Raw genomic sequence first — 14100 nt, 5'->3', positions numbered from 1 at the left:
TTTAGGGAAAGAGTTAGAGAAAGAACAAAGAATATTATGCAAAGGGTTTACTTATAAAAAACTTTGCATATACTCCTATTGGGACAAATGTCAAACCAAATCAAGAAAATTAATGTTTGTAGCTAATCATACAATTGTTGATTGGGGACCCCGTGGTATGTGGTTATCTGACTGCTCAGATGATGTTAGCAACACTGTGTGATGTGGAAGATCACTGACACTAGGATGGAACATTACCATGACAAAGGACTTCTTGGGTGGCTTGATGGTGAACTAGCCCCACCTCATCCTGGGATTGTCCTGATAAACAGAGTGGGCCTGAGCAATGGGACATTTGGAAGCTTGGTACAAGCACCAGAAAAATTTGGAACTCGGACCAGACATTTCACAGAGATAACTATTTCTTTCACTATAATCAGTCATATTTTATACAGGCCTGTGTCCCACTCCCCTTTGTTATAGCCATAGGAAATTTACAATTTATTAAGACTTTGTGTTCTGTAACTTGTATTAATTGCAAAACTATATACTTGTCTTAATTCCTCTTTCTTTAAGCTACTCAATTTTGTGTTGCTCCTGTTCAGTTCAATCATAGTGCCTACAACTGAGAGCAAATCAAATTTCATTTACAAAATATACATGATAATGCCCCTCTCAATGTACTGCAAAAGGAAATCTTAAAACTTTTTGTAAACATCTGCCCTCTTCCACTAATTTGAAAACTTTAACTGAACAAATTATCCGGGCTAGACTCACGAGGATGGTTTCAAAGTATTACCTACAGTACCGGGCCTGGAACTGTACTTTGGTGATTGTCTTGATAATTATATCTGTTGTTTACTGTCGCCTTTCTATAAGGTTGGTTAATGCTAACCAAACTCATTTGGTCAAGACCTTTTTTTTTTATAAATATAATAAAACAGGGGGGATTGTCAGGAAGCATAACAAGAGTCTTCCTGTCTGCTGTTTTGGATCTTTCAGGAATTCTGTTTCTTATTAATTCCTGAAGTAAGAGGAGAGTCAAGCCTCTTCTGGGGACTGAGGAATCCAGACATTTCCTTCACTAGTTTTTCTAAATGGTGATAAGTACCCTCTTCCTTTTTATGAACCATATGGTAAAAGTGATTATTTGCAACTCTCTTTCTTTCATATGGATGACTTCATGTTTCCTTGATAACTTGTAAGTTTTGATTTTATCTCTACTGAAAATAACTATCTTGTAAGACAGTATAAATACCTACACAATGTTGAATAAAACACCTCTGCTCCATAAAAAAAAAAAGAAAGAAAGAAAGAAAGCATCACTACTAACGAAGCTAGTGGAGGTGATGGAATTCCAGTTGAGCTATTTCAAATCCTGAAAGATGATACTGTGAAAGTGCTGCACTCAACATGCCAGCAGATTTGGAAAACTCAGCGCTGGCCACAGGACTGGAAGAGGTCAGTCTTCATTCCAATCCCAAAGAAAGGCAATGCCAAAGAACGCTCAAACTACCGCACAATTGCACTCATCTCACACGCTAGTAAAGTCATGCTCAAAATTCTAAAAGCCAGGTTTCAGCAATGCGTGAACTGTGAACTTCCAGACGTTCAAGCTGGTTTTAGGAAAGGCAGAGGCACCAGAGATCAAATTGCCAACATCCACTGGATCATGGAGAAAGCAAGAGAGTTTCAGAAAAACATCTACTTTTGCTTTATTGACTATGACAAAGCCTTTGACTGTGTGGATCACAATAAACTGTGGAACATTCTGAAAGAAATGGGAAATACAGACCACCTGACCTGCCTCTTGAGAAACCTATATGCAGGTCAGGAAGCAACAGTTAGAACTGGACATGGAACAACAGACTGGTTCCAAATAGGAAAAGGAGTACTTCAAGGCTGTATATTGTCACCTTGCTTATTTAACTTGTATGCAGAGTACATCATGAGGAACTCTGGGCTGGAAGAAGCACAAGTTGAACTCAAGATTGCCGGGAGAAATATCAGTAACCTCAGATATGCAGATGACACCACTCTTATGGCAGAAAGTGAAGAAGAACTAAAGAGCCTTTTGATGAAAGTGAAAGAGGAGAGTGAAAAAGTTGGTTTAAAGCTCAACATTCAGAAAACTAAGATCATGGCATCTGGTCCCATCACTTCATGGGAAATAGATGGGGAAACAGTGTCAGACTTTATTTTTTTGGGCTCCAAAATCACTGCAGATGGTGACTGCAGCCGTGAAATTAAAAGACGCTTGCTCCTTGGAAGGAAAGCTATGACCAACCTAGATAGCACATTAAAAAGCAGAGATATTACTTTGCCCACAAAGGTCCATCTAGTCAAGGCTATGGTTTTTCCAATGGTCATACATGGATGTGAGAGTTGGACTGTGAAGAAAGCTGAGCGCTGAAGAACTGATGCTTTTGAACTGTCATACTGGAGAAGACTCTTGAGAGTCCGTTGGACTGCAAGGAGATCCAACCAGTCCATCCCTAAAGGAGACCAGTCCTGGGTGTTCACTGGAAAGACTGATGCTAAACTGAAACTCCAGTAGTTTGGTCACCTCATTCGAAGAGTTGACTCATTGGAAAAGACCCTGGGGGCAGGAGGACAAGGAGACGACAGAGGATGAGATGGCTGGATGGCATCACCAACTTGATGGACATGAGTTTGAGTGAACTCAGGGAGTTGGTGTTGGACAGGGAGGCCTGGCGTGCTGTGATTCATGGGGTTGCAAAGAATTGGACACGACTGAGCAACTGAACTGAACTGAAGAACTTACAGACAACAATGTCAGTAAGAATGAAATTAGATTAAGTACATGTTTTATAAAAAAGAGTATGCAACAAAATTGAATGAAAATCTATGGCTAACTTATACAAAGATTCAGTTCAGTTCAGTTACTCAGTCGTGTCTGACTCTTTGTGACCCCATGAATTGCAGCACACCAGGCCTCGCTGTCCATCACCAACTCCTGGAGTTCACCCAAACTCATGTGCATCGAGTCGGTGATGCTATACAACCATCTCATCCTCTGTCGTCCCCTTCTCCTCCTGCCCCCAATCCCTCCCAGCATCAGGGTCTTTTCCAATGAGTCAACTCTTCGCATGAGGTGGCCAAAGTATTGCAGTTTCAGCTTTAGCATCAGTCTTTCCAATGAACACCCAGGACTGATCTCTATAGAATGGACTGGTTGGATCTCCTTGCAGTCCAAGGGACTCTCAAGAGTCTTCTCCAGCACCACAGTTCAAAAGCATCAATGCTTCAGCGCTCAGTTTTCTTCACAGTCCAACTCTCACATCCATGCATGACCACTGGAAAAACCATAGCCTTGACTAGATGGACCTTTGTTGGCAAAGTAATATCTCTGCTTTTTAATATGTTATCTAGATTAAAAAGTATTAATTCAGAGATACCAACAAGGGTCATTAATTCAACATTAAAACCGCCAAATATGTGAAAATGAAATAATATCATAACCAAAGTGCTTTTAAAATATGGGGATGGAGCAGTATCTAAATTATAATTTCATCTTATATAGAGACAGATGGATTCAAACATGTTCATCGAATATAATGGTGACATTTAGTCCAAAGCTCAAGATAAATATTTTCCAAATTATGGTGAAAGGTGATGAACTTTTAGAAAAGGATTTAGTCACAAGGCCACAAGGAGCATTAAGGAATAACAGAGATATGAAAGCTCACTGGGAATGTTTATTAGTATAAAAGATTATTTATTACCTCTAAGGATTTTTGGTTTTGTTTATAGCAAATATTGACACATGGAGAATATTAAAGTGGCAGATAAATTAATGTAGTAATAACAATAAAAAAGCAATGGAAGGGATGTAATGTACAGAACTGTGACTAATAGTTAATAATACTCTATTGCATATTGGAAAGTTGCTAAGGAACAGTAGATCCCAAAGGCTCTCATCACAAAAAAATTGCAATTGAATTACACATCTGACAAATGCTAACTAGATTTATTGTGGTGGTCATTTAGCAATATGAACAAATATTGATTCATTGTGCTGTACAGCAGCAACAAATACATTTTATATGTCAACTATAACTTAGATTATTTTTAAAAAACAGTGAAGAGAACACACTAAATGATAGATTTGACAAACAAAATTAATAAAATCTTGTACAATCCCCACAAATATATCACACATACCTAAAGAACTGGGGGATTTCCAGGTAGATCACTGGGTGAAGAATCCACCTGCAATGCAGGAGATTAGATTCCAGGATGGGGAAGATACCCTGGAGGAGAGAATTGCAACCCACTCCAGTGTTCTTGCCTGGGAAATTTCGCTGACAAAGGAGCCTGGGAGGCTTCAGTGCATGGGGTCACAAAGAGTCAAACATGACTAAAGTGACTGAGTACACACACATATAAAAGAACTAAATGGCAAACAGTCCGTTTTGTGTAAAGAAACAATTCTTTGTTTCAAAAAACAATAAAAAAGGAATAACAGCACACTGACACTACTATATAAAACAACTGATTTCTATGGATTTTTTTTTAATAAACTCTGAATGTGTAACAAGCAGACAAATATATTCAGCCTCACAAAACAGAAAAAGACTCACAGGCTTAAGAAACGAATTCATGGTTGCCAGGAGAAAGGGATAGTTAAGGACTTTGGGAAGGTCATGTACACATTGCTGTATTTAAAATGGATAACCACTGAAAACCTATTGTATAGCACGTGGAACTCTGCTCAATGTTATGTGCCAGCCTGGATGGGAAGGGGTTTTGAGGGAGAATGGATAAATGTATATGTATAGGTGAGTCCCTTCACTATTCACCTGAAATTATCACGGTATTGTTAAGTGGGTATACCCCAATACAAAATGCTTTTGGTGTTAAAAAAAAATTAAAAAGCAATTGCAAGGTGAAGCTCATTAGCATACCTCTTCTCACCAATGAAATAAAGATTTTTTAATGTAAATGCCCAGAGTTGAGCAAAGACATCTGGGTATGTACTTTTCATACTCTGCTCTTGCAGGGAAGTATTTGCAAGCATACATTAGTCTAGACCTACCTTCTTCATGTGGAAATAATAGTCTAATATATCCCATCTTACAATAAAAAAATGGCTTCACTTCTCTCTATAACCTTCCACGAGTAACACCTTATTTGTCTAATCCTGTTAATTATTGATCTCCGGGGATTTATGATCTACTTTTCATAAAAGTATTTTATGTTTCTGGATTTATGATCTACTTTTCATAAAAGTATTTTATGTTTCCTGTTTATTCTTTTAATTGAACTTCTACTATTACCATTTAATTGTCCTTCCACTATTACCATTTAATTGTCAACATAGACAATTGCATTTTGGACTGCAATGTTCAATTTTATTTTTGACCATTATAAATAGATACATTAAATTATTAGGAAAGCCAACAAAAAACTGTAGTGATTTTTGGTACCTGTGTATGTTAGATTGCCTCACAGGTGACCTCAGATACATGTTCTAGGCTTCTCTCCTCACTGATCCTCTCCTACAGTATATGTGGAGCTCTCAGACTCACCTGCTCAGAATCTTTGAGAGAAGGTTTCTGTGTGGAAGTCCAAATTCTTCCCTAAATAGTTGATGATGCAGCCCCAAGTTGTGTCTAATTACAAGACAGCAAGAAGAGATCAAGTATGGGTTTCTCAGTGAGATTTAGGTCTGCAAAAGAAACAACTACATCCTGTCCAACCAAAGTGGCACAGGCTGAGGGACTGCAGCAGAGGAAATGTTTACAACTTCCTGTATCAGTTCATTAAGCATGGTTATCCTTTGTTACTCCAACCTCTAAGTATGTAATTTCCCATAAGGACACGTGGCTGGACAGAACAGACTCTTTATCCTGCTGATTCTCTGTTCCTAGGAGACTGCATTATAAGTTAGGTGAATTCAGTTTTTATCACTCCTTCTCCTTTAACTTTCCTGCTTCCAAAGCTCTAAGCCTCCCAGGGCCTCATCACATCCCTGAATTAAAATTCTCTCAAAGGTGTAATATTGAGAATTTGTCTTGACTGAGTCACATGGGTCTTCAAAGCTTTGATTGGTGGTGGTGACATAACCCTTGAAATCTCTAAAAATTGCTATTCACCTCATCAAAGACAAGGTAACTTTGTGTACTTTTTAAATATGAAAACCGGGCATTATATTATCTAGATTCATGATAGCTTTTCAAGCCAGTAAGACATTTCCAAGTTACATCAGAAGTTATGAGCTATCATTTAGTCCCTCATTATAAAATGCTTGTAATTATAAGAGAGATATTTATATGTTGTTATGCACCATGATAGAACATAACAGGGAGGCCTGGCATGCTGCAGACCATGGGGTTGCAAAGTGTAACAACTTAGACACTGAACAACAACAAGAGGGGGGCAGTGTTCACTGAAGCATGCCATTATGCATGCTTGCAGTAAGAAAAGCAGAAAAACAGGAGTTAAAGCCAGAGAAACAGATCCAGAATGGAATCAAAATTAACCCTTCCAGGTTGCAGGGTTACAGAAGGAGCAAATTTTAATCCAAAAGGATGAGAGAATCACAATCGCTGGATCAGAGACTTTAAGCCATGAAACAATAGCATGCCATCACACCCAAGAAATTTGGCCCTTTTAACATGGCCTTAAGTAGAAACTCTTCACAGCCTGCTTTATGTTGTTGTTCCTCAAACTATAGATGAAGGGGTTCAACATGGGTGTGACCACAGTGTACATCACGGAGGCTATTGCACTTGAATGTGAGCTCTAGGTAGCAGCAGAGCTAAGGTACACTCCTAAACACGTACAATAAAACAAGGAGACAACTGAAAGGTGAGATGCACAGGTGGAGAATGCTTTATACTTCCCCTGAGCAGATGAGATTCTACATATGCACAAAACTATTTTAGAGTAAGAGTAAAGGATTCCAGCAAAAGGACCACTACCCAGTAGGAAAGTTGCAAGATAGATCATCATGTTATTAAGAAAAGTATCAGAACTGGCAAGTTGTGTCACCTGATAGAGTGCACAGAAAAAGTGGGGAATTTCCAAATCTGGACAGAAGGACAAGCACAACACCATTAAGCTGTGTAGGAAGGAATACATGGTACTCACTACCCAGGGTACCAGACACAGTAGTCCACAGAGCCGAGGGCTCATGATGACTGTATAGTGCAGGGGGTGGCAGATGGCCACAAACCGGTCATAGGCCATCACAGTCAGCAGGAAGTCATCTAATGCTGCAAAAAGTATGTAAAAATACATCTGGGCGATGCAGCCTTCATAGGTTATGGCTTTGCTCTCAGTCTGAATATTCATCAGCATCTTTGGGATCGTGGTGGAGGTGAGACAGATATCTACAAAAGACAGGTTGGAGAGGAAGAAGTACATGGGGGTATGGAATTGAGGGTCTGAGCTGACGGTCAGGATGACGACCAGGTTTCCAAACACAGTTATCAGGTACATGGAGAGGAAAATCCCAAATATGAGGGGCTGCAATTCTGGTGCCTCTGAGAATCTGAGAAGAAGAAATTTAAAATTCTGTGTGTTGTTCCCTGCTTCCATTTGCTGGAGTTGACTACCAGGAGAAAGGAAAATAACATAATTACTTTCCACACATATGGGCGTAAGTCACATATCTGAACTACTACTGTATCTATTGTGCCATCAAGAAACTGATTTTACTATTTTATGTATGGATAAGTTCTCTTTGAGAGTATGTGTACTAAACCACTTCAGTTGTGTCTGACTTTGTGGAAAGACCCCATGGAATACAGCCTACGAGTCTCTTCTGTCCATGGGATTCTCCAGGCAAAAATACTGAAGTAGGTTGCCATGCCCTCCTCCAGGGGATCTTCCAGACCCAGGGATAAAACCCCAGTCTCTTAAGTCTCCTGCCAGTTCTTTACCACCAGCACCACCTGCTATACCCCCAATTTGTCTTTGACCCAATTTGTCCCATTCTCAGCATATTTACAAAATATATTCCACATATATTCCACACAATCTTAATGCAAAATTTTTTCATGCATTTGAGAAATGCATATTGAATGCCAACATGTTCCAAGCAATAAGTAGAGAGGATGAAAAACAAATCACCCACAATTCAAGGATGTTGAGAGATAATGAGCAAATAAAGTATTATATAATATATTAGGTGAACACAGATGCTATGAAAAAAACAAAACCAGTTATGAAGGAGAGAGTTGTAGGAGGTGTTATTTTCTACTGAGTGTTCAGGTAAGGTAAGCAAACAAGAAGACATTTGAGCATTAGACTTTAAGAAAGAGAGGGAAGAATCTAGTACTATATCAGGAGAAGGGTGTGCCTGCAGAGGGAACAGCCGCTGCAAAGGATCAGAGGAAGATGCTGGTTCCACATGTTCAAATCCAAACAGGAAGCCAGTAGGTCAGAGAATAAGAAAGAGGGGGAGTGATTAGAGATGGTGTCAGGCATGCTGAGGAGCAAGGTGGCCTCCCTGCTACAGTTGAACCTTCAGTCCACAGAGAATCCCTCCTTACATATTCTCTATTTTCTTGCAAAATTATCGTGTGAATTAAAGTAAATGACATCCTTAGTATTATACCATCTTTGAATTCTGGCCTCTGTATTATGAGTCCCTATAAGCCCAAGTGCCACTGCTTGAAGAATTGTTCTCAATCCACAAGGTGTGAATTAACAAGAACTAACAAGAACTCCATGCTAAAGCTGAAACTCCAATACTTTGGCCACCTCATGCGACGAGTTGACTCACTGGAAGAGACTCTGATGCTGGGAAGGGTTGGGGGCAGAAGGAGAAGGGGACGACAGAGAATGAGATGGCTGGATGGCATCACCGACTCTTTGGACATGAGTTTGAGTGAACTCCGGGAGTTGGTGATGGACAGGGAGGCCTGGCATGCTGTGATTCATGGGGTCGCGGAGAGTCGGACACGACTGAGCGACTGAACTGAACTGAACTGAACAAGAACTCTTGGGCTGTGTAACTCCATGCATTTCTCACCTATAATCAGCATCCTTAGGCCATGAGTTCTGACATCTCAAGCTGGTCAAATCAAATTATCTTTCCTGTATAGAATGTATAAATGGTGCCTAGAAATTCCAGTTCATGAACTTCTAGTGGACCAATAAATTTGGGGTTCTTTTTCTACATGGCCACTTTATTCTCTATATTTAAAAAAATTAAGAGTATGAGAAAGAGAGAAGAGAAAAAAAATAGAGAGGAAAGTTAAATGGATATATGAATATAAGGGGAGAAAATATCCAATAGCCCAAATGTACCCTGAGACAATACAATGAAGAAAAGCTTCTTTGGTTTGGCAACATTCCAAATCCAGTGACCTCTCCTTGATGCCCAGGAAAAATAATAAAGTAAAAATTTTCTTTTCCCAGGACAGAAACAGTGATATCTTTATGATGTGAAAAAACTTGCAGATTGAATATCCTAAAAGAAAAATAAGCAAAAGGAATAAAGTAGCAATTCAAAGCAGGAAACATGAAACGCAACAAAAGCTGGGAATGTTTTATATGAAGCAGCAGCAGATTTCTTTTTTCCTTGAGGCTTATCCTTATTTGTCTACACTTTCACTTTTCACTTTCACACATTGGAGAAGGAAATGGCAACCCACTCCAGTGTTCTTGCCTGGAGAATCCCAGGGATGGGGGAGCCTGGTGGGCTTCCATCTATGGGATCACACAGAGTCGGACACGACTGAAGTGGCTTAGCAGCAGCAGCAGCTGGTAAATATGGGCTTCCCTAATGGCTCAGCAGGTAAAGAATCTGCCTGCAATGTAGGAGACACAGGAGATGAGGTTCAATCTCTGAGTCAGGAACATTCCCTGGAGGAGGAAATGGGAACCCACTCCAATATTCTTGCCTGAAAAGTCCCTTGGGCAGAGAAGCCTGGTGGACTGTAGTCCAAAGGGTTGCAAAGAGCTGAGCATGACTGAATGATTAAGCATACACATGCACTTTAATAAATACAATTCATAGACGAACTGCCTAATTTTACTGAAAACATTTTATGTCTCTCACTTCTTTTTTCTAATTTAATTGTCTGCACCAACACTTGCATTTCCAAGTGCAATGTTCAGTTTATTTTTTAGACAATAAATAAATATACACTAAGATAAGGAGAGTCAGCAAACAACCACAGTGACCTCTGGCCTCTGGGCTATGCTACTTCAGTTCTCAGGTGACCTAAGGTACAGGTTCCTGGTTTCCATCCTCTTTCACTCTCTCCTAAACTGTCTGTTCAGCTCTTGGAGTCACCTGCCTGCAGAATCTGAGAGCAAGTTTTCTGCGTAGAAGGAAAATTACTAACTTTGATGCAGAACAAAATTTTGTCCACGAACAAGACAACAGGAAGAAGTCTTCTAGCCAGATATAGAGCTGCAAAAGCAAGGATCACATCCTAGTCAAACAGCTATGGCACAGGCTGAGGGACTGCAGGAGAGCAGGTATTTACACGTTCCTATGTCAGCTCATTAAACATGTTTTCCTACTGTGACTCCAGTCTATAAGTAGGGGACTTCCCTTGGAGACACCAGTCTGGGAAGAATAGATTTTTTCTTTTTCCTGTTGATTCTCTGTTCCTAGGAGACTGCTTTATAAGTTAGGTGAATTCAGTTTTTACTACTCCTTCTCCAATAATTCTCCTGTTTCCAAAGCTCTAAGCCTCCTAGCACCTCATCACATCCTTGAGTTCAACTTTTCTCAAAAGTATAATACTGAAGATTTTTCTTAAATAGGTCATATGTGTCTTCAAATCTTTGATTTGTGATGGGGACACAATCACCAAAGCTTCTGGAAATAACTATTCCTCTCTTCAAAAAGGGGGATAACTTTTCTCCTTTAGTATAAAATCTTGGGTATTATATTCCCTGGATTCATGATGGTTTTTCCAAGCCACTTGAGAGTTTTCTACTTACATCACAAGTTCAGAGCTGTCATTTAGTCTTCAACACAAAATATTTGCAATTATAAAAGAGATACTAAGGTATTATTATGCCCCATAAACTAGATTATGTGTATGTGTGACTTAGTCGCTCAATGTCTGACTCTGGGACCCCATGGACTGTAGCCTGCTAGGCTCCCGTCCATGGGATTTCCCAGGTAAGAATACTTGACCTGCCATTCCCTTTGCAGGGGGTCATCCTGACCCAGGGATTGAACCCAGGTCTCCTGCTTGCAGGCAGATTTTTTTCCCATCTGAGCCACCAGTGAAGTCCTTGCATATTATAGAGATTGTCAAATTTAATTTTAAAGCCAGTGTCTTCTGGGGGGAGGGAACAAGATGGTGGAGGAATAGGTCAGGGAGACCACTCTCCCCCACAAATTCATCAAGAGAATATTTGAACCCTGAGTAAATTCCACAAAACAACTTCTGAATGCCGGCAGAGGACATTGGGCACCCAGAAAAGCAGCCCATTGTCTTCGAAAGGAGGTAGGAAAAAACATGAAAGGTAAAAAGAGAGACAAAAGAGGTAGAGACAGAGCTCCGTCCCAGGAAGAGAGGCTTAAAAAAGAGAAGTTTCCAAACACCAGGAAACACTGTCATTGGCAAGTCTGTGGTGAGCCTTGGAACGTCAGAGGGACCCATAACTGGGAGGAAAAAGAAATAAATAATTAAAATCCACAGATTACGCACCCAACGGTAACTCCCAGTGGAGAAGCAGTGCAAAAGCCTGCATCCGCCATTAGCAAGCAGAGGCTGAGCAGGGAGGAGCAGGATGCATTGCTTAAAGTAAGGACCTGGCCTGAATGCCCTGAGAGCAACCTGAGAGAGCTAACTGGAGATAGCAAAGCAGACTGTGGGATAGCGACCCCGTGAAAAGGTGAAAAGCCTTAACCTAAAACTCCACCAGTCCCGCTCACAGAACAAAGGACTGAGCAGAGCTAGACGGCTGCGGGCAGCCCATCCCCCCCTGAGACAGGGAAGAGAGGGCAGCCAGAGCCAGAAGGGGGCAATCGCCCCCCCCAGTGAGGCATCTGGTACCAAACTGCAAACAGGCTTCATTGCTAACCAAGCCTTCTTGAGATTCTGGCCAGATGACATCCGCCTTAGAAGGTGCGCCAGTTGTACACCCAGAAAACCCAGCGGCAGGGACTGGGGAGGCGATAAGTCACAGCGAACTCGCTTGCCAAACACCTGGTCACCTGAGCTACCCAGACCGGGGAAGGGCACAAAACGCAGGCCAAACAAGTCTGCACCTTTGTGGAGTACCCAAGTACCTGAACCTGAGCAGCTTAGACCTGGGATGTGCATGCAACCCAGAGCCGGTCTAAGACAGTTCCCAGCAGAGCAACCTAGAGCCTGTGCAGTGCAGACTGGGACAGCACACATGCTGTGAGCAGGGTCAAACCCAGTGTGGCTGAGACACTGCAAGCACTCCCCAGAGACGCCAGAGATATTTGTCTGCAGTGTTCCTCCCTTCCCACAGCACGACTGAACAAGTGAGACTTAAAAAGTGTCCACCCCTGACGCCTAGTGTCAGGGCAGAAATTAGACACTGAAGAGACCAGCAAACAGGCTAAAACAGAGGGAACCACCTTGGAAGTGACAGATGAAGAAGTCTTGAGGCTACTGCAAGAATAAGACTGAAAACCACAGGCAGGAGAACAACAAATAGAACACCATAGAACTCCTGACTCCAGGCAACATTAATAGATAGAAGCTCATCAAACACCTCCATGCCTACACTGAAACCAAGCACCACCCAAGAGTCAACAAGTTCCAGAGCAAGACATACCACATAAATTCTCCAGCAACACAGGAAAATAACCCTGAGCTTCAATATACAGGCTGCCCAATGTCACTCCAAACCCATTGATATCTCATAACTCATTATCGGACACTTCATTGCACTCCAGAGAGAAGAAATCCAGCTCCACCCACCAGAACACTGACACAAGCTTCCCTAAACAGGGAACCTTGACAAGCCACCAATCCAACCTCACCCACAGCAAGGAAACGCCACAATAAAGAGAACTCCACAAACTGCCAGAAAAAGGAAAGGCCATCCCAAACACAACAATATAAGCAAGATGAAGAGGCAGAGAAATACCCAGCAAATAAAGGAACAGGATAAATGCCCACCAAACCAAACAAAAGAGGAAGAGATAGGGAACCTACCTGATAAAGAATTCTGAATAATGATAGTGAAAATGATCCAAAATCTTGAAAACAAACCGGAGTTACAGATAAATAACCTGGAAACAAGGATTAAGAAGATGCAAGAAAGGTTTAATGAGGATCTAGAAGAACTAAAAAAAAAGTGTCAATACACAAAGAATAATGCAATAGATGAGATCAAAAACACTCTGGAGGGAATCAACAGTAGAACAACGGAGGCAGAAGATAGAATAAGTGAGTTAGAAGATAGAATGGTAGGAATAAATGAAACAAAGAGGAAAAAACAAAAACGAATTAAAAGAAATGAGGACAATCTCAGAGACCTCTGGGGCAAAGTTAAACGTTCCAACATCTGAATCATAGGAGCCCCAGAAGAAGAAGACAAGAAGAAAGACCATGAGAGAATACTTGAGGAGATAATAGTTGAAAACTTCCCTAAAATGGGGAAGGAAATAGTCACCCAAGTCCAAGAATCCCAGAGAGTCCCAACAGGATAAACCCAAGGGAAAATACCCCAAGACACATATTAATCAAATTAACAAAGATCAAACACAAAGGACAAATATTAAAAGCAACAAAGGAAAAGCAACAAATAGCACACAAGGGGATCCCCATAAGGATAACAGCTGATCTTTCAATAGAAACTCTTCAGGCCAGGAGGGAATGGCAGGGCATACTTAAAGCGTTGAAAGAAAATAACCTACAACCCAGATTACTGTACCCAGCAAGGATCTCATTCAAATATGAAGGAGAAATGAGAAGCTTTACAGAAAAGCAAAAGCTGAGAGAATTCAGCATCACCAAACCAGCTCCCCAACAAATGCTAAAGGACCTTCTCTAGACAGGAAACACAGAAAGTGTGTATAAACTTGAACCCAAAACAATAAAGAAAATGGCAACGGGATCATACTTATCAATAATTACCTTAAATGTAAATGGGTTGAATGCCCCAACCAAAAGACAAAGATTTGATGAATGGATACAA

The 14100-nt window shown here is 40.9% G+C and overlaps 1 pseudogene; it reads right to left on the bottom strand.

Moving 5' to 3' along the window:
• Positions 1–6615: 6615 nt before the first annotated feature.
• On the bottom strand, positions 6616–7545 carry LOC129558158 (olfactory receptor 7A10-like; annotated as a pseudogene).
• Between the last annotated feature and the right edge of the window lie 6555 nt (positions 7546–14100).

This window comes from Moschus berezovskii, chromosome 8 (genome assembly GCF_049115385.1).
Source record: "Moschus berezovskii isolate FMDL1 chromosome 8, NW_MosBer_1.0, whole genome shotgun sequence".
In the NCBI taxonomy this organism is placed as follows: domain Eukaryota; kingdom Metazoa; phylum Chordata; class Mammalia; order Artiodactyla; family Moschidae; genus Moschus; species Moschus berezovskii.
This window is presented reverse-complemented; position numbering and strand designations above follow the sequence as displayed.